This window comes from Piliocolobus tephrosceles, chromosome 14 (assembly GCF_002776525.5).
Source record: "Piliocolobus tephrosceles isolate RC106 chromosome 14, ASM277652v3, whole genome shotgun sequence".
Lineage (NCBI taxonomy): Eukaryota > Metazoa > Chordata > Mammalia > Primates > Cercopithecidae > Piliocolobus > Piliocolobus tephrosceles.
In genome coordinates, this window is record NC_045447.1 from 41,725,207 (window position 1) to 41,744,159 (window position 18,953).

Genomic DNA, 18,953 nt, shown 5'->3' on the forward strand with positions numbered 1-18,953 from the left:
GATGGCATAGCCTAGTACACACCTAGGCTATATGGTATAACCTATTGCTCCCAGGCTACAAACCTGTACAGCATGCTACTATACTGAATACTGTAGGCACTTTTAACACAATGGTAAGTACTGTATGTCTAAACATACCTAAGCACAGATAAGGTACAGAAAAATACAGTATCATAATCTTACAGGACATATGATTATGCAGTCCATTGTTAACCAAAACATTGTTATTGGCACAAGACTAAGTATCAAAATCTTCCTTTAGGGATAGTTAACCTAAAATAAAATTAACTCATTTTATATGTAGCATTTCTTGAGTTGTGAAAAATATACACACCTATGTAATCATACCACAATCAAGATACAGACATTCCCATCATCCAAAAAAATTCCCTCATGTGGAGTACATAATATATGTAAAAGTAAAATGTACAAAAATAGTACAAAGAATGAGAGAGAAGTCAGAACTATACCAATGGAAGGTTCTTACACTATACATGAGGCAGTACAGTCATTTGAAAGCTGACTATGATAAAGATGGATATTGTAAACTTTATGGCAACCACTAAATTTTTTTTTTTTTTTTTGAGACAGAGTCTCGCTCCATCGTCCAGGCTGGAGTGTAGTGGCACGATCTTGGCTCACTGCAACCTCTGCCTCCCAGATTCACACCATTGTCCTGCCTCAGCCTCCCGAGTAGCTGGGACTACAGGCACCCGCCACCACGCTCGGCTAATTCTTTGTATTTTCAATAGAGATGGGGTTTCACCGTGTTAGCCAGGATGGTCTCGATCTCCTGACCTCGTGATCCACCCACCCTGGCCTCCCAAAGTGCTGGGATTACAGGTGTGAGCCACTGTGCCCGGCCTAAAAATTTTTAAAAAGGTATAATAATATGCTAGTAGTAAAGATAAAATATAGTAAGACAATACTTCAGCAAGCAGAAGTTAAAAAAAATTAAACAGGAAAACGGGGAAAAAAGGGCAGAGAAAACAGAAAACATCCAGCAAAATGGTAGATTTAAAGCCAATCATATCAATAATTATATTTAAGTCACCGAAATAGCCCTATAAAACATTAGGGGTTGGTAGAGTGGATAAAAAAGCAAGACTTACTTATATACTACCTTCAAGAAACCCACTTTAAATATGAATGCATAGGTTAAAAGTAAAAAGACAGAAAAAGATGTACCATGCAAACACTATGACTATATAAATATCAGAATAAGGAATCTTATCAGGGATAAAGAGAGACATTACATAATGATTAAGGAGCTAATTCATCAAAAAGATAAAACAATCCTAAGCATAGGTGCACCAAACATCAGAGCTTCCAAACATACAAAATCTGATTGCTGAAAAAACTTATCCACAATTTCACAATTTCACAATTATCATTGGACACTTCAAAACCCCTTTCTCATCAATAGATAGAACCAGTAGACCCCCCCCCCCAAAAAAAAAAAAAAAAACTCAGTAAGAATATAAAAGAGCTGGCCAAGTGTGGTGGCTCATACCTGTAATCCCAGCACTTTGGGAGGTCAAGGTGGGCAGATCACCTGAGGTCAGGAGTTCAAGACCAGTCTGGCCAACATGGTGAAACCCTACCTCTACTGAAAAATACAAAAAAACTCAGTTGGATGTGGTGGCTCATGCCTGTAATCCCAGTTACTTGGGAGGCTGAGGCAGAATTGCTTGGACCCAGGCGGTAGATGTTGCAGTGAGCCAAAATCATGCCACTGCACTCCAGCCTAAACAACAGAGTGACTCCATCTCAAAAAAAAAAAAAAAAGAAAGAAAAAGAAAAAAGAATATAAAAGAGCTAAACACTATCAACCAAAGTGACCTAATGATATTGACAGAACACTCCACTCCAAAGATAGCAGAATATACATTCTTTTCAAGAGCACATGTGATGTTCACCAAAATAAAATATATTCTTGAACTTAAGATGATATTCAAACAACTTAAAATAACTCCTATTATAAAAAGTATATTCTGTGGACAGAACAAAATTAAATTAGGTATCATTAACAGAAAGACATGTGGATAATCTTCATGCAAATTTAACAAGATACTTCTAAATAACCAAGGGTCAAAGAGAAAGGCTACCCCCAAAATTAGAAAAATATTTTAAATAAATGAAGACACAATATGTAAAATTTTGCTGGATACAGTAAAATATTAGAGAAAGATTTATAGCATTACATGTTTCTGTTAGAAAGAAGAAAAGTGGTAAATCAATGATCTATTCTCCTACTTTGAGAACAAAAAGAGAGAAATTTGTATCAAAAGTAAGCAGAAGAAAGGAAATAAAGGTGAGAACAGAAATCAATTCTGAAATGATGAAACAGATCAATAATGAAGTTTAAAAACAGGAGAGAAAAGAATCATGAAACTAAAACTAGTTCTTTCAAACCATCAATAAAATTGATAAACTCCTATAAAGATAGAAAAAAAAAAAAGGGCACAAATTATCATAATGCAATTGAAAAAGGGGCCATCAATACAGATCCTACAGACACTAAAAAGAGAACATGATAAAACAGTTATGCCAATAAGTTTGTAGCTTAGATGAAATGGATAAATTTATTGAAAGACATAAACGTCAAAACTTACTCAAGAGGAAATAAATAACCCTCAAATATCCCAAATAGCTATTAGAGAATTTGAATTTACTGTTAAAAATCTTCACACAAAGAAAACCTGAAGCCCACGTTGCTTTGCCGGCAAATTCTACCAAACATTTATAGAAGAATCAATACTACTCTTACAGACTCTTCCAGAAAACAGAGGGAAGAGAACATTTCTGAACTCATTTTATGAGGCAAGACTTATGCTGATACCAAAACTATACAAAGACACTACATGAAAAGTACAGACCATATCCCTCATGAATATAAATGCAAAAATTCTTAACAAAACATTAGCAAATAAAATCCAACAATTAGTGAAAAGGATAAGACATAATAATCAGTTAAAGTTTATTCCAGGAATACAAGTATGGTTCAATATTCATTAAGTCAATAAATATAACCTACTACATCAACAGATTAAAGGAAATTAAACCACACAATCATATCAATAGGTGAAAAAAAGACAGCTGACAAAATAAAAAATCAATTTATGATAAAAGCTCTCAGAATATTAGAATAAAAAGGGAAGTCCTTAACCTGATAAAGACCATCTGTGAAAAAACCCACATTAACATCATTACTCACAGCTAAAGAGTACTGTCTCCCTAAGACTGGGAACAGGGCAAGAATGTCCATACTCAGCACTCCCACTCATTATCACAGTGGAGGTCCTAGTCAGTGCAATAAGGCTGATTTCAAGACTTACTATAAAGCTGTATTAGTCAAAATAGTGTAATTATTATCAAAAGGACAATCATATAGATCAATAGAACAGAATATGTAATCCAGAAATAAACCCATATATGGTAAACTGATTTTTTTTTTTTTGAGACAGGGTCTTGCTCTGTCACCCAGGTTGGAGTACAGTGGCACAATCTTGGCTCACTGTAACCTCTGCCTCTTGGGTTCAAGCGATTCTTGTGCCTCAGCCTCCCGAGTGGCTGGGATTACAGGCATGTGCCACCACGCCTGGCTAATATTTTTGTATTTTTGGCAGAGACAGGGTTTTGCCATGTTGGCTAGGCTGGTCTCAAACTCCTGACCTCAAGTGATCCACCTACCTCAGCCTTCCAAAGTTCTCGAATTACAGGTGTGAGCCACCACCTCTGGTCTAGTAAACTGATTTTCAACAAAGATGCTAAGGAAATTCTCCTGACTCAGCCTCCCAAATAAATGGGATTACAGGCACCCATCACCATGCCTGGCTAATTTTTGTATTTTTAGTAGGGATGGGGTTTCACCATGTTGGCCAGGCTGGTCTTGAACTCCTGACCTCGTGATAAGCCTGCCTCGGCCTCCCAAAGTGCTGAGATTACAGGCGTGAGCCACCACGCCCGGCCTTTCATCCCCCTTTTAATGCACATATTATCACAGTTAAAATCTACTTTAAAATATTTCAATAGTAAAGTTGCTAATACCTGGCCGTTGATATATTTTGATTTGGTTTTGAGGAAAGGCAGGGAACCACAGAAGATTGTGCCTGAGCCTCCTCTTACTTGTGTTCCCCAAGTTTAGTGCCACTGCTCACTCATTTTCCTGGGATAAGCCCCTTCTCCTGGGTCTCAGTCTCCTTATCAGTAAGATGAGCTAGGTCAGTATTAGTTCTCAATCTTCCCCCAAGGAATATAATACATAAAGATGGAAGGCGGATGTCTATAATTCCTTCACTTTTCACCACCTCCACGGCAGTTGCCCTAGTCCATGCCAGCAACATCTCTTTCCTGGAGCAGAGCAGCTGGTCTCTTAGCTGGTCTCTCTGCTTCTACTTCACCTCCTAGAATCTATTCTCCACATATCAGCCTGAGTGACCTTTTCATATAATATATACTATTATATCATGTCACTGAAAACCCTCTAATGCTTCCTTGGCTTACAGTTCTTACAGAACTATATAACTATATCTTACAGAATATAACTATATCTTACAGAACTGTAAGCCAAGTTCTTACAGAGCCAAAAATGGCCCTACATAACCTGCAACCCCCACTTCTCTGACTTCAGTTCTCTTCTCTTTATTTTCACTCATCCATCCTGGGCTTCATGCTTTTCCTTAAACATGCCTGAGATGGCCTCACAACAGGGCTTTTGCACTTGCCATTCTCTCTACCTGGGACATACTGACTCCAGGGGTACATGTGGCTCACAGCCTCACCTCCTTCAGCTACAGTATTTGCTCAACTGTCACCGCCACAGTAAGGCCTTCTCTGGCCACCCTATTCAAAATCAAAACTGAGATGCCAGTTTCCCTGATTTTCTCCTTAGCACTTATCACCATCCAATATTCTTCTTCATTTAATGTTTTTGTCTTTCTCCCCAACTTGAATGCAAGCTCCATGAAAAGAAGGATTTGTATCTGTTTTGTTCACTGCTGAATCCCTAGTGCCTAGCCCACAAGAGCTCAATACATACCTGTTGAAAGAATGAGTGAGAAATTCTCCATCTACCTAACACCACTCCTTTTCTCTCCTACTCACTAAAATACAGCACAACATACGTGGGCTATTAAAGGCATAACTCTGAATCCAATTTAAGTTACTAAAAAATTTTCTGCAAATATTAACAATTCTTATAAACTGAATGAGACAGCCAATCGCAACACCAAACTGTAGTTGAGAATCATCAAGCAGATTATTTCTGAGCCTGTCCACTCTGAGCCAGATTAGCCCCAGTCAGGGCCACAGCATGATTGCAAGGAGCCCCCACATCCTGACAAGCAGCAGGCATGGCTTGAATATTAGTAAATGTCTCACACGTACTTATAGTCCTGTTTTTCAAAGAGTGTACAGACATTGCTGAGATCCACAAACACAAACTGATATTAAATTCACAATAGCTTTTGGTAGTTATATATTTAATTGACCAATGTATACTGCAAGTACAACTACTAATGTATGAGGTTTCACAAAATTTTTCTAAAGCTACAAAAAATGGCCTCATACTTGAGGAGACTGAGAATCAACGCTTGCCCACATGGTTGCAATGTATAAATTAAGTTCCCTCGCCCTGTCTGCCTATTTAAAGTATGCTATCTTTCATGGAAGACTATAACTCTCTATTTGCAAACAACATTTTGAAGGGAAGGGGAATCCCTTGGAGTATAAGACTGTGGGTCTCAAAGCTGGTGAGAAGCAGTTAAATGCAGTAAAACCTGGAAGGCTAAATGTGATTGTATTCAAATGCATGACTTGCCAGTCTGATTTAAATTCCCACATTAGCAACATCGCTTTAGGCAGTGAACGAAAAAGAAAGTGTAAGCTTTAAAAAAATCATCATTATTTTCTAATCTATATCACTCTGCAAATGCTCTGAGTTTTGTTACTTGGCTCATGATGACTTTTTTTGAAACTTTCGGAAGATGGCAATTATACTCTCAAGGTATGTAAGAATACTTTATTCTAACTATAAAAATGAAGTTTAATATCTCAGACATCATCCATTAGAAGCATAAAATAAAGCATATCATGGGAATTTCAACTATTAGTGTCCCAAAGGCAAACTTTTAGGCCAGAACAAATTAAGTTTGAAAGTTTTTCTAAAGTGGCTTCTTAACTTTTTAAAGCTGCCATTTTGATCTTTCAGCTCTCTTCCTCTTCCCCCCTCATTTCTGTTCTCTAAAAGTACTGTGATAAATAAGTTTTGGAGAATTCACGTTATTGTTATTTTGTGAATCTAAGAATGTTATGCAAGCCCAGGTGACCACAAGTGAGGCTATGCTGGGAGAAATGAAATTGTCCATCTTCTGTTTTAGACCATGGCGTCTCAGGTGAAAATTCCCAAGAGCGTCCCTAGCCAATATGGTGGCTGCTTGAGCTGTACAAGACTCCTAAGCAGCACAGTAAAATAAAACTGGGTCTGGGGAATTATTAAATTACAGCACTTTTGATTTCAAAAACTGGCCAAAGTCAGCTAGCAAATACCCTCAGTCAAGGAGAAACTGGCCATGACAGATTGCACTTGATCTTTACTTCCCTTCTCTCACTGTTTTCCTCCTCCCGGCCTCTCTGAATAAAAGCATCAAAAGTAGTTATATGTGTTTAGCACAATGCTTGGCAGTCAGCAGTTACTAAATAAAAAAATTTTCCTAGAAGCATGGTGTGAATGGGAAACAATCTGTAAATATATGCATTCAACGGTTAAGAGTGCAATGACACAAGCATTGGTATATTGAAGAAACATTTTGTACGGCATTAAATTTGAAATATCAGCATTTGCCCAGATCTTCTTACTTGCCTCATTAACACACTTACGAACTGGCAGGCTTGGTAAGAAAGCCAGGGAATCTCCTCCAAGATTTCTTACCTAACTTGTAGGCAGAAAGTCACATACTGCTTTGGCAAGGGTCTAGGAGCAGCTTCCCTGCCACCACAATCCCACCATGTCCCTGGACCCTGCCTGGTTAGGAAAGCAGCGTGGGACAGTGGGCCCAGCTCTGACTGGGGAACTGGGGGAAGCATAGAATGCTACTGGGCACCTTATCACTATTTCCTCCAAACTCTTCAGTTTAAAATAAGGAAACTGAGGCCCAAGGGAATTGTTCCAGCTCTCACATACCTTTATGGCCAGAATCAAAAGAACCCAGTTTCTGGTTTCCAAACTAGGACTTTCTTTCAGACAGTTGCTCCTGATGGATGGAGTTGGCTTCTGAGAGTAAATTTTGACTCAGGAAACACTGACAGCAACCTTGGGGCATGTTTAATGACTAGCCCTTAAGTGGCATGAAACAGGGAACTGTCACGTTCTAATTTAAGAGTGTGGCACCCAAATCCAGAAGAACTGCTAACTGTTGCACTTAACATCTTTATTTATTTTTTATTTTTTTGCAATGGAGTCTCGCTCTGTCACCAGGCTGGAGTCCAGCGGCTCAATCTCCGCTCACTGCAACCTCTGCCTCCCGGGTTCAGGTGATTCTCCTGCCTCAGCCTCCCGAGTAGCTGGGAGTATCTTTTGTATGCTTTCGTGTTTCCTTTTTTTTCTTCGCTTATACCCAATTAATCTCAAGTATCCAAGATGCTAGTAATGCACATGAAGTGGGGTGGGAAGTTGGGGAAAGTGATGACAATCTTCAGGGAAACAAAATTTAAATAATTTAAGTGGGCTAAAATAATTCTCACTCTACTTCAAAACCACATTTTGTAAATTCATAGCTTTTCTCTTTACTATACTTGAAAATGACCCAAGAAAGTCCTATTCTGAAGAATCTGGTTTTGGTGTATCCCAGATAAATGCCTTCTACCGTTGATTGATCCTCCCTGGCTCAGTCATTTGCGTGTTATCTGCTTCCTCTAGCTACTGGTGTCAAAGGCCTTTAGCTGAGCTAGTCTGACTTCCATCTTATGCTTTCTAAATTTCTTCTTGCTCAACTATTTCCAACTGTATTCATCTTCCTCACTACATTTTTCATGTCATGAATTTAAGTTGTCGAGTGGCACTAAATCTTAAAACAAATAAGAAGAATTATTAGGGTAAACTGAAAACACCAAGTAATCTCTCTTAGCTTCTTTTACTTAGAAGTTCAATTTTGAAGTATTTGGATATCTCTTTAGTGCATATACTTCCAATCACTAGCTGCCCTTCTTCTTGAAGACACTATTTTAGCAACAGCAGGACCTTAAAGTCCCATAATGTCTGTGCTGCAACATTGTAGGCATCATCCAGGCTAACCCAAGCTCCTTATCTTACAAATCAATACACTCAGCTTCAGAGAGAAGATTTTTTCCTAAGATCTTTACCCAATAAAGGATTTCTCATCTTGCAACACTTTAAAATGCTCTTTTCTTTCTAATCATAGTCTGTTACCACCTCAATTACTCCCTCACCAACTAGTTTTTAAAGGAAAAAAGATGATTAATGCCCTCAGGTGATGGAATGCTTCCTTAAGAGTTTTTTTCAGGGAGTTATCTTTTTTATTCTTGTGATTTCAAGTTCCAAATTATTCGTGCATTTTAACTGCATACCATGAATGTATGTAAGTAAGGGATTTCCATAAGTCTACATACTACAGGAAAAAACCCTGAGATAATAAAGTGGCTTAGTAAGGAGTTTGTGTCTTAATCCTAGTTCTGCTACTGATTACCCGTGACAAGTCACTTCAGGTCTCTTTTTTTCACAAAGAAGAAAGGTGGCAAGAGCCATGATTCTCAACTTTCCTTGGATTCATTGAAGGCTGAACTAAGGTCCAAATATCTAACGAAAACCGAGTTTGCTTAGTCATGACAAAGCTGCACAGGCTAAAATGTCAAGCTTACTTTGAAGTCACACTGGTAGCTTGTACTGATCAAGTTCTGATTGGCATATATACGTCTTCAACTAAAAACTGCAAAATTAATTACTTTTAGTTTGAAAGACAAAACTGTAAACATATTTGGCTTAGAGGGAAATAATGACAAGAATGAAGCTTTCAAAAGTACAGAGCTGGGAGTGGAGGGAGGAAGAAGCAGGTTTGGCACAAAGAAACAATGGTTCACATAAATATAAAATTTCACCAAGGAACTCCTCTGAAAGTGTCCAGATGCAAAGCACTCTACGTCAAATCTCAATTCTTGAAACAGCACTTGACAAAGACAAATTAGGCACTCAGAGCTGGATTATAAGGTATTTTTTCTTTATATTCACATTAAGCATCCAACTAGATTATATTGCACAGACTTAAAGGAGGGGTTCTTCAAGGAGTTTAAAATCTGTTGATGCAAAATACAATAGTTCATTCAGTCATGTTCAACCTGTACACTTAAAAGGGCATTAGCAGGGGATTACATTTCATTTTCAATCCACAGAGACTGAAATCTGAAGGCAATGCCAACTGCCGCCTCACAGTCTCACCGTGTAACTACCAAAGAGGGAGGCTGTGTGCCACCAAACGGCCCTGGATTGGGGCACAGGAGATGTGAGTTCTAATCCAGCTGGCCTCAGGGGCAATTCCCTATACCCCAGAACAGTACTTTACACTGATGCTCAATGAATGTCAGCTGACTGGAAATGCAAAAATATCCACCATGTGCCAATTTATATTATACAGGAAACATAAAGATCTTTGTGTCCCTGCCCTCAAAAAACTAAAATCCAATTATGTAAAACATGGACAGTTTGTTGGGAGGAAGAGAGTGAATACTGCCTGGCAATTATTATGAGGCAAAGGATATACAGTGGTTATCTTGAAAAAGCCTTGTAAAGTAAGCCAAATATTTCTATTTGACACACAGAAAACCAAGCTCAGAGAAAGCATGTAATTTGTTCAAGATCACACAATTTGTAAAATGAGAAGCCCAGATTTCAATTCAGGTCTGCAAAGTTCACATTATTTGCAGTATGCAACACACTCACGCATATCAAGGCAGCCCAGGAAGAGATAGGGATTTGGGTCTAAGTTTTACTTCTCCTACTAAGCTGTTGCATATCTCCCTAGAGAGAACATTCTCTGCATTTTTTTTCACCTGCACGATTGGAGAGCAGAGAGGTGTTGGTAGGAGGGTTCATGAACTGGATCTGTGGTTTTTTGGTTTGGTTTGGTTGGGCGGTTATCAGAAATCTTTTGGGCCAGGACTTGTCCTAAAGTGGTTTTTTCCCTTCCCTGCTCTTAGAAATTATTTGAGAATGGTACCTTTAGCTGTTAATGGAACTATATTATACCTCTCAAGTGAATGGGAGCAGAAAGATGTGCCGCTTCCAAGCTCCCTCCTAGCAAGCTGAGGCTGAGAGTGTGACCCTGCTGGGGGATGCTGCTGAAAGTTGAGACAACTTATTCACGGATCCATGTTTCCCTCCCAGCTGGGTGCTCTGCACCCACTGGGTGCTCCTGGTTTGAGAGAAATGGGGATGTGTGCCCTGCATTACTTGAGCGGCCTGCCTGGGGCTCGTCTCCAGATTACAGAGACCTTTAAGAGAAGTTCGCAGCGTAAAATACTTGGGTTCAAATAGGGGAGCGCGGACATCCGTCGCTGGGGGCGGCGGCTGCGGCCTGTCGCTCCGGTAGCGGGAACCACTTCCTGGTCCGCATCTCCCGCCCGCGTCCACACCCCGTTGGTGCATTTCCCCCACGGCACAGAGCTTTAGAGGCAGCAGAAGGCTCCCTCCGACTCCCGCGTGAACGCCCGGCCCGGCCCGGAGCGGGGTCCCTTCAGAGATTTAAAACACAACGCTCTGGAACTCCAACTCCCCCGGCGCCCAGCCCGGTTCCCAGGCGTCGTGGCCGGGGCAATCCCCTGCGGCTGCAGGGAAGAGGCCCCGAGCCTGTTGGAGCCTCTGGCCCCGGCCGCGGTCCCACCGGTGACCCAGGTGCGCCGCGCCCGCCCGAAATCTCGTCCGACGTCGCCCGGCACCTGTCGCGTCCGGAGCCCGCAGGACCTGCGCTCACCTCGTTCCGGGGGCCCACGGCCCGTCCCCGCGCCTCTGGGCCCAGCTCCCGCCTCAGTCTCCGCCAAGGGCCCCGCCGCGGCCGCCGCCCACTTTCGGTTTCCCCGCACCGCTGGAGCCGCCCCGCGGCTCGGGAATCACCTCAAGCCCCCGCCCCGCCCTGCTCGGCCCCGCCCCGCTTCGCCCCGCCCCGCTTCGAGGGCAGCCTGGCCTCGGCTCTGCGCACGCGCGGACGCCTCGGTCTCGTCTGCCCACGCCGGCGTCCGCGCGTGGGAAAGGAAACCGACGCCGCCTAGCGGTTTCTGCGCGTGCCCACGCACCGGCCGGCGGCGGAAGACGCCTGCGGGGCGGGTGCGGAAGCGCCTCCTGGTGGACAACGCAGGTACGCGCTGGCCGAGCGAGCCGGGACCCAGCAGGGGGCGTGGGCGGCTCCTCCTATGGGGCTCACCCTCCTTCCAAACAGTTCAACTCTTGCACATTATTTTCTTCCACATCTGGGGCAGTTACTTTTTATTGCCCTAGACACACACTCTATCAGCCCATATCCTTCAGGCCTTTCTCAAGCATCACCCTTTCAATGACGGTGGGCACAGTCTCTTAACATGTCAACCTCCTTCCTTGACTTTCCCTATCCCCATTCTCAACCTTATTTCTCCTTAGCACCTATCTAGCACACTATATGTATTTTACTTAGGCTTTTATTGTCTGCTGTCCTTCTAAAATTAAAGCTCTGTGAGCACAAGGATTTTTGTTTGGTTCCTTAACCTATTCCCAGAGCCTAGAATAGTGCCTAGCACACGATCAGCGATAAATATCTGTCAAATTTATTCATTCATTCTAAAGTCATTGAACACCTAATAAGTGAATACTTATTTCTTCTGCACATTAACTCCACCAACACTTATGGGGCACCTGCTTTGCATTCCTTCAGCCAATATTGAGCGCTTCTCTGCACCATCGGATATGCATTTACTGGGAACCTGCTGTTTATTCAACTGGTATTTTATTACAGCTTGACTGCAGTGTATAAGACATACAATAAACTGAACATTTAAAATGTACAGTTTGATAAATATATATATATATATCACTGTGAGACCGTCACTGCAATCAAAATCATGAACATATCCATCACCCAAAAAAGTTTTACTGTGACCCTTTGTAATCTTATATCTTGTCCCTCCCTGTCCCTTGCCCCATCAACTGCTCACCTGCTTTCTGTTGCTATAGATTAGCTTGCTTTTTCTAGAGTTATATATACAACTTGTATATATGGAATCGTATGTACTATCCTTTTGGGGGGCTGCCTGGCTTCTTTTGTTTAACAAATTATGTTCATCCATGTTGTTACATGTATCAATAGTTCATGTCTTTCTGTTGCTGATTGGTATTGTAGGGATGTACCAAACCTACCACGCAACCCAGCAGTTCCATTCCTGGGTATTTACCTAGGAGAAATGAAAGCATATGTCCACACAAAAACCTGTACAAGAATGCTTGTGGTAGTTTTGTTGGCCGTAGCCCCAAATGGAAAAAACACAAACATCCATCAGAAGGTGAATGGACAATCAACTAATACATATTGAACAACTGCTGTTAAATAACAAATTTTCGTGGATAAGCCTGTGCTTATAGAGCTTTTGAGTCAGTGAAAAGATGCAGTAGGCAATAAAAAGATAAATTAGAAGTAAATCTGGAAAACCTGGTATCCAGCGCTCAGACACTTGGATGTTTCCTCAAAGGCAGTGGGGAATTGTTTAAGGTTTTTGAACAGGGTTCTTCTTTGAACACTGTTCTCTTTTGTATTCCAGATCTGGTCCCTGACTAAGTTTGCCTAAATGTCTCTCTCTGGAATTTCTCTGCATCTCCTCTGCTCTATTTCAGTCTATTTCAGATGTCTTTCTCTGTTCTCTCCCCTCCAGTCTACTCCAAACATTGCAGTGGATTTTTAATAGACTTTGCTATGGTCTGAATATTTGTGTTCCAACAATATTCATGTTGAAACCTAATCCCCATTCCTGCAGTGTTGAGAGGTGGACCTTTGACAAGTCATGATGGCTTCGTTCTTGTGAATAGAATTAGTGCCCTTAGGGGCGTAAGGGAGCCTTCTGCCCCTTCCACTGTATGAGGATTCAGCAAGAAGATGCCATCTTTGAAGAGGAGAACAAGTCCTCACAACATGCCAAATCTGCTGGCACCTTGATCTCAGACTTCCAAGCCTCCAGAACTGTAAGAAATAAATTTCTATTATTTATAAATTATCCAGTCTACGATATTTTGTTATAGCAGCAGGAATGGGCCAAGACAGACCTAAAAGACAGGCACCCCAATTTGGTCTCTGCAGTGCTCACAACATCCTGTGGCTCCACATTTTAGAAGGGAAAGATGTAAAAAGCAGCTGCCAAAGGAAAGAGTGCTGGTAGTAGCAGGAAATTAAAAAAAAATTTTTTTGGAGTCTAATATGTAGAATAAATCATAAAATAATGTAGTTGAACCCAAGTTTGAGGTCCTTTATCCTTGCAAAGATGTTCCGTGTTTAGACTGTCCTATATGTAAAGAAAAATGAAGCTGTGCAGGTAGTTTTTTTTAATCCAGCTTTATTGATAGTTGACATATAATACCTATTTAAATGTACAGTTTGATGAGTTTTGACCAATGTCTTTAATTGTGTATCTACCACCGCAATCAATATATGGGATTAGTTCATAATTCCAAAACTTCTCCTGTGCCCCTTTACAGTTAATTCTCTCCCCCTACCTTTATCCCCTAGTAGCTACTAATCTGAGTTTTGTCATCATAGGTTTGCCTTTTCTAGCATATCATATAAATGGAATCATGCAGGATGTAATCTTTTGTGTCTGACTTCATCACTTAGCGTAACACTTTTGAAAGTTATCCATGTTGTTGCACATAGCGGTAGTTGGTTCCTTTTTAGTGCTGAATAGTAAGCCATTGCATGGCTCTATCACAATTTGTTTATTCATTCACATTTCATGCACATTTATGTTGTTTCCAGTTTGGGCTATTATAAATAAAGTTGTAATAACAACCACATGCAGGTCTTTGTGTGGTGATGTGGTTTTTTGGCATAAAGACTTAAGAATAGAACATCTGATTGTGGGATAGGTATACGCTTAACTTTTTAAGAAACTGTCAAACTGTTTTCTAATGTGGCTGCACCATTTTGTACTCCCACTTTTACTCCCTCCTTGGTAATGTATAAGACTTCCGGCTGGGCGCGGTGGCTCAAGCCTGTAATCCCAGCACTTTGGGAGGCCGAGACGGGCAGATCACGAGGTCAGGAGATCGAGACCATCCTGGCTAACATGGTGAAACCCCATCTCTACTAAAAAATACACAAAAACTAGCCGGGCGAGGTGGCGGGCGCCTGTAGTCCCAGCTACTCGGGAGGCTGAGGCAGGAGAATGGCCTAAACCCGGGAGGCGGAGCTTGCAGTGAGCTGAGATCACGCCACTGCACTCCAGCCTGGGCGACAGAGCGAGACTCCGTCTCAAAAAAAAAAGACTTCCAGTTGCTCTAAATCTTCTCCAATACTTGGTATTGCCTGTCTTTCTAATTTTAGCCATTCCAGTCGATGTATATGGACAGCATGCTGAGCTTTCAATTTGCATTTCCCCAGAACTAATGATGATGAGCATCTCTTCATGTGTTTATTGGCCCTTCATATGTGTTCTTGGGTAAAGTGTCTGTTCTGCAGGTAGATTTTTTGTCCAAGACATCAGGAGGTTCTCAGAAGTGCCTGGGTATCTGCCAGAGCAAGGGCAGGTTAGGACGTTGTGGTTTTTTTGTCTTAGTGAAGTGGTCCAAGGCCCAGGGAGTTCAAGAATTCACCCCATACCCTGGATATAATTGTATTTCAGGAGAATTAAGAGATATCAGAGATGGCACAGACTGGTTACTCTGTAGGCACAATGGTTCTTACCCTTTTGTAGGGAAGTCAGAATAGATGAAAGCAAATTTTGATGTATGTTCTCAGAGAGGATTTGGAGTCCTTAAAACTCCACTGTGAACCCCTGTTAAAACTTTCCTTAGAGGAAAGTGTATATCCTGGGGGATGAACAGGACTCAGGTGGAAGGCATTCTTCCTCTGCAAAAGCCCAAGCATATCTTTGGACAACAGGGGCAGTGGCCAGGAGCATCTAGATCTCTTTTAAGAGAGGCAGGCATAATTTCCCATCCTCAAGGGCTGTAGAGGGGTCCTTGGTACTCTGCTTAAGGTGGCTTTTAGGGTAGGAAAGGTAGATGGGAGGGGGAATTAGTGAAAGCTGGCCACTAAGCAGAAGCCTGGCAGGTCATTGTGCCTGTCCAGAGACAAGAGAGAGGTTATTGTGGAAAGGGAGTGCAAATCAAGGCCCAAGTATGGAGAAGGAAGACAGCTTTGTTGGCAGCTTATCCTTGGCAGAGAAAGATGGATATATTTCCAGTGTGAAACCTCCATCCAAAGCCCTTCATGCATTTTATCCACACCTGGGGAGCCTGTACGTTTGGAGAGTGTCACATTGGATGCAAACACCAAAATACCTGTATAAAACAGGCAGGACCAATACTATTGGTTGACTTGAATCTCTGTCCTTTCTCTGTTTTGTCTCTCATCAGCAAGCACCATTTAGAATGAAGGTGAGATAGCAAGCATGGTCCAGGAGCATGTCTGTAGTTCATTTTGTTTTTTTCTTACCTGATAGTTCTTTTAGGCTTTGCAATACAGCCCAAGAACAATACATTCCTCATCCTTTCTCTAAAAGCCTCTCAGACTTTACAGCCACCATAGGCAGCTTTGTCACTTGCAAAATTTAGAGTGACAACTTGATATACCTCTAGGTGCTGTCATCTCACTTCCCTTCTTCTCTATATTGACTCCAAAAAGAAAACAAAAACCAGAAACAAAACTTTCATTTCTATCAGTTTATGATCTATTAAATGAACAGCAGGGACTTGGTAATAACATTATTCAATGTCTGGAGTAGTTCCTCTCTCAGGAAGCCTTCCTCGAATCCCCCACCTGACAATCATTGCTCCTTTAGCTGAGCTTCTAGAATGCTTTGTTCCTTAAATATATTTATAGCAGAGAGAACATAGCAAGTGATTTTATATTTCATCTCCCTTGTGAACAACTTGAAAAGAGTTTACATTTTATTCATCTTTGGTTGCTGAGTTATTTAATTGCAAATAATTTTAACAATACCCCTATTTGAAGCTAAACTACAGCATGTTCAAAATTATGTATACAGATGGAACTTGTCAACCACATGAGTACTTTTTGCTTACATAAGGTCAGGAAAAATAGATCCATGACCAAAGGAATCTTTGGACAGATCTACTTTTGGTTAATCATTAACATCATAATCACTGCCTCTCCCATCAGCTTTAATTGCCTCATGAACAGATGCAGAGGAATTTCTAGACAACTGCATTTGTTTCAACTGAGTAAGGAGAAAAGACAAAACAAAACAAAACAAAACAAAAAACAAAAGGCAGAGATTGCCGAAGCCCTGCTAAAATCCAGGCCCTGGTAAAGCTAAGGATGTGCTGATCAAGCAAAACCCCCTAATCTGCCCACAAAGCCCTCCAAGGTGAGTCAGCTGAAAGGGCCTAATCCCCAGAAGGGACTGATCACTAAAGCTTTAGAGGCCACACAGCCACAGCACACTGGAAAACAGGGGATAATGAAAGCTTAAAGGGATATTGTGTAGAGAAAGGTCATAGAACCAACAGAGGAGGGTCTTGGCTGTCTAAGAGGTCACCTTTGCCCTCTCCTGAGTTGTAGGTCATTCATATAGCTCAGTCTTGGGACCCCCACATAAGAATGATTCCAAGGATGTGGATATTACTAAGAGTTAGCTGGCTTAGGGCTCCAGCTGTGGGGTGGGGCATGGAGGTGAGGTAACTAATATTTTAAGCAAAGCAATCAACCACAATATGACTGATTCTGTAATAGTCAATAAACCAGATGGCACAATAATTATATTGCAATAGCTGCTAGGGGTGAGGAAGTGTGGAGGCAGTGAGAAGAAACTACATGGGTGCAGAGGAGGTGCTCAGTATAGGTGAGCTGACACTGAAATCAAAGAAGCAGACGGTATTTGAGAAGTGTGGGCTCCGATTAGAAGTGTACTATACAGGAAGAATCACTACCCCTTAGTTGCTTTCCCTGGGATAAATAATTTAGGACTTGACCTTTTGTTAAATTGGGAGGTTGCATAGAACGCCAGAGCCCTTTAGCTCTGTTTCTAGCCTCGGATTCCCTTATGTGGCAAAGTGAACACAGAAAGTAGCAAAAGAGCCTTCTCTTGGGGCTGTTTGGTCAATTTCTATACATCAGTGGTTATCTTTGGGAAATAACCACTCCCTATAGGTATTCAACCACTCTTGAGACAGTGGGCTCTGCCCCAATACACACCCCCTCCCCCCAAAGCCTGGGGCGCTTTGTTTTGTGCTTTTATGAGGTTATTTTTGGTTGTCAAAAAGATCAGGTGCACCTCCTGGCATTGAGTGGGCGGGCTGGGATGGCTTGTGGTACTTCGCCATATCAGAGAAGTTTCCCTTGTCTCAACCAACATGTGGATGTTGTGCCAGTCATCTATGTAGATGACAGACCTCTGCCTTATATATAAACACAAATTTTCCTCACAGTTTTACTATACAGTGAATTTTCCAATGCTATTTTTATCTGTGAATTTCACTTCAGAAAAGTAAATGAAGAGATTACAAAATATTTGTCATAAAACAGGGGTGCTGGGTCAGATAATACTGCTACTTGAAATCCCCCAACAGCCACCTCCACCCAGACAGAAGCTGAGCAGGATATTCTTGTTTACACTAGTAGACATAGGGATACACAAATTTATCTTTACTAGAATTCTGCATCACCCCACCACAAAATTACCTCACTTGCCCTAGTGCTCACACCAGTTGAGGAAGTTAGAATCATTCTTTTCGGGGGTCTTTCTGGAGTTTACTTAGCCCCAAATTGTATTTCCCCTACCATAGGTACAAGAGATAGTCTTCTTCATCTTCCTCCCAATTCTCTCTCATCGCCTCACACAGTCTTTTTCATTTAAAACTGGACTCCTTGCTCTCAGCAGCAACTTCCTTAAAACAGGATGTTTTATATTTATAATTAGAAAAGTATAGCACCTGGGGGCTAGCAGTTGGCTAAGGGGAGCTAGCAAGCTGCCGGCTGGAGTGAGATAGTGCAGGAGATTTCCTCTAAGAATGTGGTTCTTAATCTGAGAGTGATACGGTGTGTCAGCACTAATGTGGTATTTTCCTCCCTTTGTACACTACAGGTTGAACTATAAGCTCACTTGTAAATATCACTGTAATTGCTTTATTTACAAAGCAATGAAATGTGGGTGTGTGTCTGTATGTGTGCGTGTGTGCAGCCTTAGGAGTGGCAGCCCACATTCCTGGTGTGACTTGCTGGAGCTAGGGTAAGCAATAAGGACTTTGTCCTTCAAATATTAGGTTTTGTGTTCTGAGTGCTGATTTCTGCTGTTGATTGTTGAGGGGCCAGCACAGAGGCTGACAGTCATTGTTTCAACCTTCATAAGCTGAAGCAGCTTCCTGGAGATTTAAAGAGACAATACTTGTACTCCCACCCCCACGTCTTTTGGGAGCCAGACATTTAAGGAAATCTTTTTCAGGTCACTGGTTGATTACAGAAATGATGGAACAGAAACCTTTAGTGACCACACACAACAATATATATCTTGCAAAAATAGTTTTTAAAAGTAATAAATAGATGACCCAGTCCTCATAAAGTATAAGAAATCTCTGAGGCATTGAAGAATTAGATATCCAGTTAGTGCAACATGATATTTAAAATCTCTAGCTCTCAACAAACAATTACAAAACATACAAAGAAAGAGGAAAACATGGTCCATTCACAGAAAAAAAAGTTTACAGAAATCTTTTCTAAGAAAGACCAGGCATTGGAATTATTAGTCAATGG

The 18,953-nt window shown here is 41.4% G+C and overlaps 1 protein-coding gene across 2 annotated transcripts in view; it reads right to left on the bottom strand.

Annotated features, from left to right (window-relative positions):
- TDRD7 (tudor domain containing 7) overlaps nucleotides 1-11,201 on the bottom strand; it is an 80,732-nt gene extending 69,531 nt beyond the window's left edge. Inside the window, exon 1 of one of the 2 annotated variants that reach the window (XM_023203133.3) lies at nucleotides 10,983-11,201. The gene's annotated coding sequence lies outside the window, so the exon portion shown is untranslated. The remainder of the gene's footprint in view (nucleotides 1-10,982) is intronic. The other variant, XM_023203134.3, reaches the window with a different exon arrangement.
- Nucleotides 11,202-18,953: the final 7,752 nt, after the last annotated feature.